Source organism: Hippoglossus hippoglossus, chromosome 16 (genome assembly GCF_009819705.1).
Source record: "Hippoglossus hippoglossus isolate fHipHip1 chromosome 16, fHipHip1.pri, whole genome shotgun sequence".
Classification (NCBI taxonomy): Eukaryota; Metazoa; Chordata; class Actinopteri; order Pleuronectiformes; family Pleuronectidae; genus Hippoglossus; species Hippoglossus hippoglossus.
In genome coordinates this window covers 2339573-2354194 of record NC_047166.1, presented here as the reverse complement: position 1 = coordinate 2354194, position 14622 = coordinate 2339573, and the positions used below count along the sequence as shown (strand labels likewise).

The 14622-nt window shown below is 46.1% G+C and overlaps 1 protein-coding gene across 2 annotated transcripts in view; it reads right to left on the bottom strand.

Annotated features, from left to right (window-relative positions):
- sema6e (sema domain, transmembrane domain (TM), and cytoplasmic domain, (semaphorin) 6E) overlaps window positions 1-14086 on the bottom strand; it is a 142840-nt gene extending 128754 nt beyond the window's left edge. For both annotated transcript variants that reach the window (XM_034610544.1, XM_034610548.1), the window contains exon 1: window positions 13870-14086. The gene's annotated coding sequence lies outside the window, so the exon portion shown is untranslated. The remainder of the gene's footprint in view (window positions 1-13869) is intronic.
- Between the last annotated feature and the right edge of the window lie 536 nt (window positions 14087-14622).

Genomic DNA, 14622 nt, shown 5'->3' with positions numbered 1-14622 from the left:
CGCACATGTTGGGCACGGACTGGCCGCTCGCTCTCGCTCTCTCTCTCTCTCTCTCGCACTCTCTCTCTCTCGCACTCTCTTTGTTACGCATTTAATTTTCACATCAGAGCTCCGGGTGGGAAACGCAGAAGTGGAGCGCACCGCAGGAGGGGCGCCAGATCATGGTGGGGGGGCGCTGGTGCTTTTTTAGATGACTCATGATTTCCATTAGACGTCAAAGAAACTTGAGATTTGATTAAATTTAATTACACGTTTCTTGCACAAAACTTTTTTCCCCTCATAAACGTCTTCAAAACATTCTCCGAGTTCAATTTGTTCAAGGTCAAGAGTTCCCTGACGCTAGTGTGGGTCTGCTGGTGGTTGTGAGCTGAGCCTGCGGTGAAATGTGATCCTGTCTTTACCTGTGATTCACTAGGACTATGAGTTTAAGTATTTGAGCATAACTTGAATTATGACCCTTACTATGAAAGTGGTAAAGTAAGATATTGGATATTATATTTGAAGCCTGAGTTCCAGACGACACAAAAACTGCTTCCAGTAAAACAAGGAGTCACCGACTGACTTCCTTAATGATGTTTGGTGCATTCAGGCTTTTCTCTATAATGTGTGGGTCATCTTTTAGAAGCTCATACCTCACACTGAAGTTTTAAAGATCCAATGAACCTTCGTGCCATTGGAAGATGTTTGTTTTAACGTATATTAAAATTATATTTGCCAGTGTTACGATATCTGGTGCCGTGCCCTGGAGTCGTAAGTGCGATCAGCCCGAGTGTCTGAAATATGAACATGAGTGAAATTTTGTTTGGCTGGATTCATTAAACTTAAAGTAATTCAGAGACCAGGAGTTCTTTTTGCAACTCGAGGGGTCATAAAGCAAAAAAGTTGTGAGCAACTTTTAAACCACCATCACACACTGTGTCGCTTTGACAGTTTTAACTTTGTCTTTCATGTAGTCAGACCTACTTAAGGGCCCGTGACTAAAAACACAAGAGAAGCGGATCAGTCACAGGCTCCCGTTTGGACGGCGTTTCCCCTTAATGTCATTACACCATGGACAGCAAACTTTTTATTATCTCTGCGCACTGCGGGGTAGTTAAAAGACTCCAGCCGGCTGCCGCCTCACTCCGAGGGCAGTTTGCCAGTTTAAACCAGGCTACAGTGATGTGATAAGGAGGAGAGACGGCCCACGGAGGGCTAATGGGTAAAGGTAATGGGTGATGTAGCAGATTCTTAGGTGCCAGTAAAACTGTGGTGAAGCAAACATGTGCAAAGCTCAACGCCGAGTGAGGTCTTTAGTGGCATTTTTACCGGATAACCTTGCAAACATCAAAATTACTGTCGTCATGATATCTTGCAAAAGTTGTAAACTCCTGCCTCAAGGGTTTGCAGCCAGCTGTGAAACGTCCGCGTGGCCGACAGCCTGCGAACCTCCTGACATTTCATCCCCCCCGCCGCCTGTTGCAACAGGCTCACACCGGCGAGGACGGGCGTGTTTGGCTGCAGGGCAACTCGGAGGAGGCCGGAGAGGCAAAGGGTGCTGCCCCCTCATTCCTTTCAACCCGGCCACCTGTCGTCGGGCTGTGACTTTAAAGCCACGGTGCTTTGTTTACCGAGAGATGGTTTTGGTGCCGTCAGTCACCAGGAACTTGCCCCGCCCCCCCCAGGGAGAGGCGGCGGTGGCGGCAGGGAGGACAGGATGGAAGAGAGATCAAACAGGATTCATTGGCTGGACCGGCGCGACTGGGTGGGAGGTGTTTTGTTGTGTTTTCGTCTCTCTCTCTCTTGGCAGAAATAAGTTTGCTGCCTCCGAGTAAATTAATGAACAGCCCCGAGCAGTCATCCACATCTCTGCAGGCGCACACACGCACACGCACACGGCGCTGCACAATTATGGCTAAATTTACCATCGGCGATTACTCCGAGATCGTCCTCGTGTTTGGAGTCACTCACAGTTTGACTCTGATCCAATTTTGTGACAAACAACTTGAGGCCTCTCATCAAGCAGCAGATGTTTGACGCTTCAAAAACTGACGATGTTGATGTCATCAAATGTGCAAAGATGTAAAACAGAGACAGACCTACACACACCCATCCATCCACTGCACTCAGACGTCCATCTGCTGTCTCACATTCAACATCAACATCAACCGCCTCAAATGCCAAATTAATCCATTTCAATTTCATTTTCCCCTTTTCAAAACAACTGATGTACGACATCTGTCAAGTGGAGGTTACAGCTTGTTTTCAGCACAATTTACTGGTCATGAGGTGCTGGAGCTGAGATGAGGAGGTAATTAGTAGATTGGTTCACACGTATATAATAAGTCAGAAGCCATTTATCATTCCCTGGTTTCTCAAATGTGCACATGTGTCTGTATCACGAGCTCCAATACCTTTATGAGTATTAAAGAATTGTCTTTTCATTCTACAACTAATTGTGATAAATAGCAGCGTCAGCACGCAGCTTGTACCGACTTGTGCCTATCGGACGCTGTTAGTTAACGAGGTGAAGGTGAAGCAGGTACCAATTAGTCCTCGTTAGCCTTCGTGCTGCTGCCTGAACATTTCACTTTGCAACTGTAAATAAAGACGGACGACATGACGGCTCCCAAAAGTGAAGCCAAAGCGTTTAGGGTCACAAACGCTGCCTCCTCCATGTTAACAGATGGGACTTGGATCAAACACCCATTTTGGCTTAATTTCTGGATAGTGGGAGGAAGTGAAGATGCGTCGTCCATCTTTATTTACAATCTGTGGTTGTGAAGGTGTTAAACTACCAACAAAAGATTTTTAATAGTTAGCTGATGTTAAATTAAATACGTTCATCATTAGTTTAATTATTTAAGTCCCTTCTAAAAACTAAAGTGCTGAAAAATATGTCGCTGTGAATGAATATTAGCTTTTTTAGATTTGTTTTTTCAACATCACAGATTTTATAATAAACCAAATAACAGCAGTGTTAAGAAACAGTGTAAAACACTCTCTGGTACAACAACAGTGTGTTTGCACTGCATGTACATTTCTATTTTTAAAATAGTTTTTCTTGTTAAGGCAAGAGTTTAAAAATCCAATAAGACTTCTGCACACCACTGCTGGTGAGCTTCAAGAGAAACTCGTGATGCGTCTATGAAGAATCAATTCTTTCCTGACCACAATCACGCAGCCTCTCTCCCACTCAAAACAGACACAGCTGCAGGGGTGAGTCAACGCATGGTTAATAAACACACACACACACACACACACACACACACACACACACACACACACACACACACACACACACACACACACACACACACACACACACACACACACACACACACACACACACACACACACACACACACATTCTTGGAATGGGAAGCGTTCGGGGCACTGGAGGGTGGGAGGAGGTGTGTTTTACTCACCCTGGACTGCTGCCCGGTTTGGATTCATTTGACACTAACTGAAACCCCCCCCCCCGATAAACCCCCGCGCTCTCCTCCCCCCCCCCACCCAAAGACGGGTTTTAAAAATAGCCTCGATTCGATGGAAACCAGCCCGGAGTTCTGAGAAACGGAGGAAAATGACCAAGCTAAGTGTAGGCGAGCAGACTTATCTTACACCGCGTCCAAGCCAAATATTCACTGCACATATGGTGACCGCTAAAATATACACATATAATAGCAGGAGAGCTTAAGTATAGATTAAGAAAAGCCACCCGATGCCCTCACCCAGGTAACACTTCATACGAATTAAACACACAGCGATTCAGACTTAAACCGTAGAAAGAAAGAGCGGTGCACATTCTAAATTTAACACTTTCCAGATTTAAGCACCGGGATATGCAGGAGTGTTGTTTGCTGAAAATCAGCCACAACTTCTATCTGCAGAGCGCAGGGTGCATGCATAATAAATTGGATAAAGAGCCTGGAGGAAAAAAGGGGAGAGGTGGGAATCCAATCTGAGTCTCAACGTACAAACCATCGGCGAACCCCTTCAAAATAAAATTAGGGGCTAGCAGAGTTTTAACGTCACGCTCTCCATTCAAGGAGGCGCAGAGGAGGAGCAGAGGAGGAGCAGAGGAGGAGCAGAGGAGGAGGAGCAACGGGACCAGGCCAAGGAACAAGGTCAAACGGTTCTGCTATTCTTGGAAAAGTTAGTAAATCAGATGCAGTGCGGGCGCTCGCTGATGGTACGCACGTCACGTTATAAGAGGGGAGCCCATTTCCATTTTCAAAAGACGTGATAACTCAGGGGGGGTGGGAGGGGAGGGTGGGGGGGGGGACGACTCTCTGAACACTTAAATTAAATATGTGAATACCTGTCACCTCCTGAGTGCGGAGCAGGAGCGGGATGTGATGGCGAATTACTGAGTGAAAGCAGCAGCTCTGGGTGAAGAGGACGGGGGGGGGGGGCTTATCTTAGGTTTTTAATTTCCTGCTTCATTTCACGTTTCAGGGCCATAAAAATTCTCATTTCGAAAAACTGCAATAAGCAACAATGAGACATGATCATAACTCAGAATTACTTCTATAGTAACTAAGCAGCAGCAGCAGCAGCAGACCCCCCCCCCCACCCACCATCCAGCCTCATGCAGTCGACCCTAATTGCTTCAGCCACGATGTGACAAGCCAAGACGATTTTTCTGTGCAACACATTATGAGAAAAGAATCCCCCCCAAAAGAAAATAAATAAATATATCAGATCTCAGAAATTCCATCCCCTCGGTCTCAATCTGCCAAAAACACTCTTGACCCACATTTCTTCACATCACCTCTCGTTTCTGTTCAGTCTCAGGAATGAAGACGAGTTTCCCAACAACACTCGCTCGTCTCTACAAGTCTGTGTGTGTGAAGTGGATTTAACCCGAGGACACGGACCAGCACAATGAACTGTGATTCCAAACAATCTATTCAAATCATCGATGTAAAAATGTGCCTGTTTTTATTAAATATTGGTTAAACTAGGGTGGAGAGTAATGATTGTTTTCATCAGTCTTTCACAGTCTGATCCATGAAATGTCAGAAAATGTCAAACTTTCCGAAACCCCCCCCAAAAACTACTTGAGTTCGATCAGCAAAACAAAACTTTACGAAAAAAATGACAAAGAACGGCAGCACTTCTTCCCAGTTGAGACGGTGAGATGGTTTTTTCACATTCGTTCTTGAAAATAAACTGTTGCCGATTAATTTTCTGATTGTCAAGTAATCGATTCAACAAAAACTATAAGATAATGTTACTCAGCAGAGAGAGAACATACTTATGCCAGCGCCCAGCAGTCGCCCTTAAATTAAAAACCCTAACCCATGAGCTATTAGTTCACTAAATATGTCTGAATTTTTTTCCACCAAGATCCATTAATTATTTCCTGGGAAGAAACTGTGAAAATGTTGAAAAAACAATGTTAAAGAAAGTGAGAAAAAAAAATTCCTGGATCAACAACAAAATGCTCACAAACAATCATACAAACGATGAAAAAAAATATATATATATATATCAGTCGATGTTGATAATTATCACAATAAACATCCCATTTTTATTATTTCAGATTTTTGTTCCGGTATAAAGTTTGTTGTTTTAAACTCTTCTTACTGATTAATAGCAAAACATTTCATAAATCTGAGGTCAATCAGTTGAGTTATAGCGCCTCACTGGGCACAATGCATAAGCAAGATATCGATACTTGAGAAATGGATTGTGATCATTTTAGATTGTGCTTTATTGCCCTTATTCTATTTTTTAGAGATTAAACACTTTATTAAATCCATATTAATTGCATTTAAACACCTGCAGCTCTAATTTCCATCTAAACTTCAGTCTTCACAAGTTTACCTGCATGTAGAGAAAGTTTTCTTATCTCCAAACTGCACAAAGCAGGAGTTTGCACACGAAGCCGACTCCCCCCAAATAAAAAAAACCCAAATCTAACATCCTGGCAGAGACGCTCGTCCAACTCGCTTCGGTTTCAACAGACACGCTAACGAACAGTCAGAGAACAGAGCCGAGCCAACACAGACACGGCTGACGGCGGTTTCTCAGGCGCCATCAGCCGCCGTAAACGAAGCCAACCTATTTTTCATCATGTCTGGATCGGCCTTGTTTTCTCCTAATTTCATCATTCCATCACTTCTGAGATTTCAATCTGTGTCACCGAAGGCGGGACGTCTGTTGTTTTACTGACGATAAGCAGCTCAACGCGTCACGTCGGGAAACGAAGCGTCGCATTGGAAAAAAATAATAACAGCGTTTTTCAAAACGGACCGGGGCTGAGACGTCTTCAGCGATTGAAGTCGAATGTGTCAGAGACAACAACTTCTGCTGAAAACAAGACAAATGTCTGCTCGTCTTACGAGACTTCACAGCCCAGTCAGGAGGAGGCGGTGAGAGGCCCCGGGTGTCTGCTCGGCCTTTCCAGGGAAATAACCTCTGGCACAAAGATGGATGTTACATTTCCTGCAGCCACAACAGCCGTTTGTTTGGAGGAAATAGGGGGAATGACTGGGCTGCTGGTACGAGCTGTGATAGCCACCATGGCTGAGCGGGCAAAAGGAAATAGCTCCACTAACAGAAAAGAAAACCTCACAGATTGAAAACCAGGAGGAGGAAAAAAAAAAAAAAAAGGCCTTTGCTGTGCCGCACACGCTGATCAATTCAGTTCTGTGGGAAGCGAAGCACGAGACGTCCAGAGCAGCGACAGCCGTTCAGCAGAGAAGATGGAGATGAGGAACGATCACGATAGTTTGCATTTAAGTTCCCAATGTTACCAGTTTAAATACCAGCATGCAGCTCTTATGGATTCTATGGAAACGCATCCCACGAGCCGTTTATATGTAAAAGAAGCAGATCGGGAACAATAGGGATCGGACAATTAGATTTACCGAAGCCGCACATTTCCAACCCCGCCGACAACGCACCGATTTGAACTGTAACTGGTTATTTTCCATAATAATAAAACACAGATGAACCTGGAACGAAAATGCCACTGACGCACCTTGGAAATGAACTGTACCTGTCAGATTTAATTTGTTTCACGGATCCTTGCCAAGCAAACGGGGAACAAAGAAATCATGGCTCCTGCTGCCGCTCCTGCCCCGGTGAAGAAAAGAAAACACAGACCCCACCCAAGTGCATGCTGGTCCTTTACCTCTGTACTTTATCCTCGTACCTTCACTGTTTGATTCTGACGAGGCAGAACACAGGAAGATGGTTCAAATGCATAATTATTCAAAACGCATTCTGAGATATGACCTTATTATTCTCAGCACTGAACGATGATCCAATAATCACAGAGTACGGAGCCACATCTATTCAACATAGCAGTTAAAGGGAAGTTAAAACAGTATAATGAGACTCTGCTGCACGTCTCTTTCATTAAAACATAAAGTGAGTAAATGTGATGAACATGTTTGGGTCTGGTTATCTCAGTGAGATGTTTTATGAGATGAGGAGGACTCAGTAAAGCTTGTGAAACAGAACGCTGCACCATGTTTTTCCTGGCTGTGGATCCCTCTTGTTGTGATGTGGTGGGATTTTAAACTGAGGGAACACATTTGCACACAAGTCCTCTAAACAAGAAGATATTTGTGACACAATTCACGTTCAGATTCAACTGCAACACAACCTCCTCTGGCTGGTGATCATCCCCCGGGGGCTGGCTGCAGATGTTAGCAGATGGGACATGGACAAAACATGTTTAATGATTTTACCTTCTGTCCTTTAGTTCTTATCAAACTGATTTTAATTTTGTTATTTGATCCTGATTGACAGTTAGGTTAGGTTAGGTTATCTTTATTGTCCCACGACGGGAGAGAGACAAAAACACAGAGACAACATCAACAACAGCATCTACAATAAAAAACACATTACACCAAGTGCAGGAAAATGGAAACTACCACTTATAAATGAAAACAGATTTTCACAATTGTGCAAACATATCCAGATATGCTAATCGCTAATCGATCCCACATCTCATCGATACAGACGTCAAAAAGCTCAAAGTGGTGTGGAAAGGGAGGAAGTGGAGACGAGTCGTCCATCTTTATTCACAGCTCGTGTCTGATGCACTTCATTGTTGTGCTTTCAGGGGAATTACAGGACAGCCGTCTGAGTGAGAAGGTCGACGAGGACATTCAAGACGTTTCATGTTTATTGTCACCTTAGGATAACAGTGCAGCTCTGTGGTCTCACGTCATCTTGGGAATAATAATAATAATAATATTCAGCTGTGATTCTACCTCAGAATTAGACCTGTAGCAGATGGTGTGATGGGTGGTGGGTGATGGAGGTAAGTGCAGGTGAGGGGCTCCCTCCACTTTCAGCCTCACTGGCTAATCAATGATGCGGCAGGTCTGCCCCCCCCCCCCATTATGAAGTGATTACGAAATCATTTGGAACAACAAACCAATGCAAAACCCCCCCTCGCCCCCCCAACTCACAGTTGAACAATCAATAGCTGGTTATATATATACGGCACGAGGCTATTTCCACAGACATATGTTTCCCTACTCCTGTCGCTTCCTCCCATTAAACACGGAGGAAGTTATATTCCTGTCCTCTCCGCGGTGGGGGGGGCGACCGCGCTGTGATGTCTGCATTATCCTAATCTGGTGGGAGTTAATATTGTGCTGCTGAGCGTTGAGGTTTTTTAAAAATAAACAGGATTGAGAGGATTGTGGTGTGACGCAGTTCTGCAAGATCTTTTTTTGCGCTTAGTCATCAGCTAATAATCCTTTAAAACGATGAAAACGCACACGTGAAGCCACATCAGCTGCCGCCTCGCATGAAATATGCATGAAAACGAGAAGGTATCGGTGTTTTTTTTCTTTCAACGATTCATTTTCTCTTTCCTCTTTCAAGAGAGATTTGTTTTTGTTGCCCTGTGGGTTGAGCAGAGCCTCCTCATTACACAAATCAGTGTCTGTGATGCCTCGTACAGTAGAAGGTACGCTCCCCTTCGTCTAAAGGGCAACAGGAGTGAGGAAGACGAGCATGAATCTTGCATCGTTTTTAAACAAACCATGAAACAAAACACAGAATCCTCGGTGCATGACTTTACATATATGCATGAAACAAAAGGGAGAATAAAACATGGCGACAACTGAGGTTTAAATTCTGAACAAAGATTCTTTCATAAGAGCCTCTCTGGTCTAAAAATATAAATCTGAGGCAATATGCTGACATGGTGAGCTGCACGGTATATATTTTTTTTTCCTCCTGTAATTGCTCGACTAACCAGACAGACATGCAGTGTTTCTGCCGCGCTGCTTGTGGCCGTGGGGGTTGGCGAGTGGAGCCCGAGAACATGTTCGACACGGGGTTAACGTTTCTAAAAAGCAGCTCGACAAAACCACAGGAAGACAGCTAGTCTGGACGGACGGACGGAGGCCTGTCACGCGTCCAGTTTGTGGTCTTCCGCCTCCTGCCATCTCCGTCTCCCTCCCCTTCCCTCTAGCCTTTCATTGAACTCAGGGCTTTTCCTCCCAAAATTTACACACTCATCAGCTTGGATATAATTTCCAGGCCTGCATGAACCGCACCAGGACCACAGCGGGCAAGCCACCGCACGCCTGTTTCTGGAATCAAAAGTAATTACAAGCCTGCCAAGGATTCAGGTCTAATGGCTGATGATTGGACTTTTGGGAGAAAACCTTGTCTGTGCTGAAAACATCCAGTGTTTTCACCGACACTTGCAGAGGTCTGCAGCAGCAGCAGCAGTAGGGAAACAGATGTAGCTATACTGGCAGCATACATTATATCTGTGTCACAGCCAATCTGTAAATGAACTTTAAAAATCGTGCAGGCCCCGTGTGCCTGGGAGACACGGAGCTCTGAATCAGCAGAAAGAGACGGGGGAACTTCTCTTCCAGGCAGAAAGAAGCTGTTTCTGCTCACTTGAAAAAAAAAAAGGCTGAAAACTACCAGGAGGGGGGGGGGGGGGTCAGGTCCAGTCAGCACAGTGATGGAGGACCCACGTCAGCCTGGCTGCAGAGAGCATGAGTCCACCTGCTTTTCTTAACCGGTCCATTTGTAACGCTCGATGCAACATGTTAATGTGATTTCTTAGCAGCTGTGGCCAAACGGGGGCCGGACCTGGGGGCCGCGGCCCGGTGGTCCCAGCAGATAGCCCAGCCCGCCCCGGCCTGTGCTGCGTCAGCTCGGGATTATGGATGACGAGGCGCCTGCGGGGCTGACAGGTAATAATTCACTCCCCAGGGGTCCCACACCCTTCACTGGACACAACGCACCCAGCCAGGAAAAGGTGATGGGGGGGTGGAGGGGGGGTGGGAGGGACGCAGCCTTGGAGCTCTCATCCCAGCAGCCCACCCTCGTCTTCCCTTTTCCACCATCCCCTTCAAGAAGCCGAGCGCTCATTGGCTCAGCAGTTGCCACGGGTAACCAGCCATTATCAAAATGAAATATGAGGTGCCACAGACCGATGCCTCTCTCAGGTGTGGGGCCAAACAAAGTGCCATATGTCGCGGATGAGGAGCCGAGATTAACTGTTGCTTCCCGAGGAACGGCACCGCCGCCGCCGGCACATTCTTCAGACGTCGGCTGTTGCACAAAGCCACCGTGCGCTCGAGGTCTGTGACGCTTTCGACAAATCGCTGCTGTCAGCTGTGTTTCCCTGCAGAATTAAATTCTACTTTGAGCCGGTCTGTGCTTGTGCAATATCCGCCATGTCCGTGCGTAACAAGAGAGAGCGTCTTCCTCTCCGCGGTTCTTTGTTTGCAAACTAGAACCTTCTCGCAATAGCTCAACGGGACGGGAGGTGTAGGGTGAGTGGAGAGAATCCAAGAGAAAATCAAATCACGGATGACATTGTTTTTTATGCCATATGATGGATAAAAATAAGAAAATGCTTAAACGCTTCACTAAATACTCTTTAGCGGCCGTTACGATGCCTCGGCAGCTCCGCCCGAGTGTAGCCTCTGTACGGGAAACAACAATAACCCAAGAAAAACATTATCCAATTCTCTCAAGTTCCACCGATATTGAAACGGAGGTGTAACGAGCGTGAGCGCCTTGATTCAGCGACTTTATGTTTTGCCTCCGGGTTTAATGACACGTGTCTCAATGTGTTCCACTGAAATTCAGTTGTATTTTTTTTTTTTTTTTTCACGGACCGCTCCAAACTGTAGACGAACTTATGTGCACGGGCGTAATAAGTGCAGATATTGAGCATTTTTATCTCGATGATGAAAATGGAAATATCCCCGCTGAACATCCCCCAGGGGCCACAGTCCTCAGCCCCTGGTTAGGAGCCTATTTCAACCGTCATTACCCTGAGGACCATTAGGAAGACGCCATCTGCACATGCGGGGGCCACTCCGCTGGGGCCTCTTGTCATTTCAGACTAAAAGCAAGTGCCGAAATGGAAATCGGAAATAAAATTACACACAGGGCTAAATGCACCATTAACCATGCTAACTGAGCGGCGGACCTATCAGGGCCTGCAAATGAGAGCTGGACGAAGAGCAGGCAATTTTCAGCAGTGACAAGGAAATGAATGCAGTGCCGGTACTTTACTCCCTCACACATTTACGACTGTAACTCACCCATCAGCAGAATGTGACTTTCCTAATGGTGCTGGAGGAAAAAAAGAACCACAGGAAAGCGTTGATTGTTTATGAGCGTGGGACGAGACTTGAATATAGATTTGTATACGCTCTATATATAGTGTGAGTGGGAGAACAGACCGGCAGCTGCTGGTGGGCATCAGACAGACTGAGGCTGCACAGGAGCATCGCACATCTCCTGCAGGGCTGCTGCACCCCTGCTCGCACACAGAGCGGCAACATGTCAAATGAAATAAGCTGAAGCCCACAACGTCCTCTGAGCTGCACAGAGAGCGAAGTCACGGTGCGACTGCGGTAGGAAACCGCAAGCCATCCGTGGCCTCCCCCCCGTCTGATGATATCACTGCAGCAGCTGAGAGGAGGCAAAACCAAAGAAAAGTCACAAGATCCGACCGCACGGCCTCCACTTAAAACATCTGACCGGCTGGAGCAGGGGGAGCATGATGTTTCTCCCCCGACAGACAAAAACAAGAGGCACTTTCCAAATGAGCAGAAGATGTTCACTCAAACGAACCCTAACCCTTAAAAGGGATAGTTCACCCATCCTGCTAGTTACTGATGCACTAACTGCAGCGGTAACTAGGAGACGAGATCAGTGAGTTCTAGCGATGCTCACGAGTTCTCGCGACAACAGCAGCAGTAACCCAGAGGATCACGGAGGACATTTAGTCTAAAGACACGGTGTCAACGACCTCGTTTCGAGTTGAATGTGAACGTCGGGGCTCGTGGACACTTGGACGACATCACAGGAGCAGGATGGAAACATGTTGTGTTTATTTTCTGTTTTTTTACGTTTGAAGAATTGATCCCCAGCTACTTCAATTGTATTGGATTTGGCTGCAACGCTGTTTACCCCTGAAACTCCAAAAAGTATTTTGTGTGGACACACACACACACACACACACACACACAGAGAGAGAGATAATGAGTGATTTTTCAGTTTTGGGGTGAACTATCCCTTTAAGCTGCACATGCATTTTTAAAAACATGCCTGCAGAACTTTTGCAAGGCCGGAGAAAGATCAAAATGAGAGAGAGAGCCGGCCGGCTGCCTTTGAGCAAAGCAAGAACCCGCACGCTGCCTTGCAACAGGCCCAGATGGAAGAAGTGGGGCTGGAGTTTATGTCTTGTTTGTGCATAGGAGAGATTTATTTACTGCTGAACTGCTCTTAACCTCAGCTGAAACTGAACACCCACTGAGGGAGATGGGGATGGGGGGGGGGGGTGATGCACAACAGGCTGAGACAAATCACAGTCCAATTTCAGCAGAGAGAGAGAGCGAGAGAGAGAGCGAGAGAGAGAGAGAGTGGCTCAAGAGCAGCTCTGAGCATCTCTGTTTCAACACAAACAACCACCCGCTGGCTCCTGGAGCTTATGAGGGGGGGGGGGGGGGGGGTAGATAGAAGAAGAAGAAGAAGAAGAAGAAGGCGCAGGTTTCTCTCTTTGAACCAAAAAGAGACACAGAGATTAGAGAAGAAGAAGAAGAAGAGAAACACAGAGTCCAGGTCCCGGTGGTGCACAACAACAGAACCAGGGAACCTGTTCGAACAATGAGCTCATCGTCCCCCCCCCCCCTGCGAGTTTGGCATCGAGACAAAAGTGCAGCTGAAGTGAACGCGGTGCAGATCCGTGCACGGTGCGTGTTTCCTGCCTGTCAACGCCACCACTCGTTTCCCTCTTGCAGGCTGAACGTGACCATGGGCTGTGATCTGATGCTGCACGCAAAAGAAAAACCCACCTTCCCCTCAGTACGTGCGCGCGTGCGTGTGCGTGTTTGTTCTGCAGCACGTGAACAAATGAAGCGTTTCTCTCGGGTGGGAGAAAAAAAAACAACAACCCGCGATTCAATTAGTGCCAATCAGAGTCATCTGCCGCTAATTGGTGATAAGTTGCTTTAGGAGTCAATCACGAAACACGGAGGCTTTTCCCTTTCCAATGCATGTGTGTGTGTGTGTGTGTGTGTGCGTGCGTGCGTGTGTGCGTGTGAAACGCAGGGATGTAGAAGTACGACATGTCTCCATCAGCTCAGTGACTTGTAGTTTTGCGGTTCTCTTCCTCGGAGCAGAAACACCGGAGAGAGAAAACCTCCTCATCCTCCGGAGCAGGAATCCAACTTAGCCTCAGAGTGTTTACGGTCGTGAACATGTGTCGGAGATCACAGGATTGTGTAGTTAAATCCTCTGAAGTGTTGTTCTACGTGCTGTGATAACGTGTTGTGTTGAAGTTGGATGAATCACACTCGGACTCAGCAGCAGCAGCAGCAGCATCGTTCAAGTCCTCAAGTGAAAAGCCAGAGCAGCACTTCTTACCTCAGTGTTCCCTCCGCGGTGGAGCCAGAGAAATAAAACCCCGCACGTGTCGAGCTGGAGTTTTCTGTTTGATGTTTGGATACCAGAGGATCAAAGGGGAACGTGTCCGTGAAGATCAGAGGTTTAGGTTCAGCTTCTAGTTTCTTATATTCCCAGAGAAGCGGAGCACGGAGGAGGCGCCTCTCAGCTCAGAGTCCCAACTCACACTGAACACAGCTGCCGCCCGCACCCCGCCCCCGAGGAGGGCTCCGACAGGCCGGCGGCCAATCACAGAGCGAGGGCGGGAGCATGTCGTCTCCCATTGGTCGGTTCTTTGAGGCTTTTGTGAGTTTTCTCCCAGATGTGGAACGTCTGAACGTCGTAAACAGAGTCAGCCAATCAGAGCGCAGGACGGGGGGGTTTAAACACAGGGGCGTCAACGTTGTTTAAATTAAAATTATTTAAGTAATAAGTTACTTTAAAATGTAATAATAATAATAATAATAATGATGATGAGGATGATGATGATGATAATAACAACAATAACCATAATAATAATTATTGACATGTTGAATCATACCTATAAAAGTCCTGCATAAAATGATATTTTATATGATGTGTAGAGGTTCCATATTTTGTTCATGATGTCACATGTTTGTAAGTGACATAACCTAAAATAAAGATTTATTTAAAAAATAAAGATATAGTCTTTTATCATAATTATTCTTTTTTCAATTACATTTCCTTATGTAGCATTTACATAGTTTATTGTAT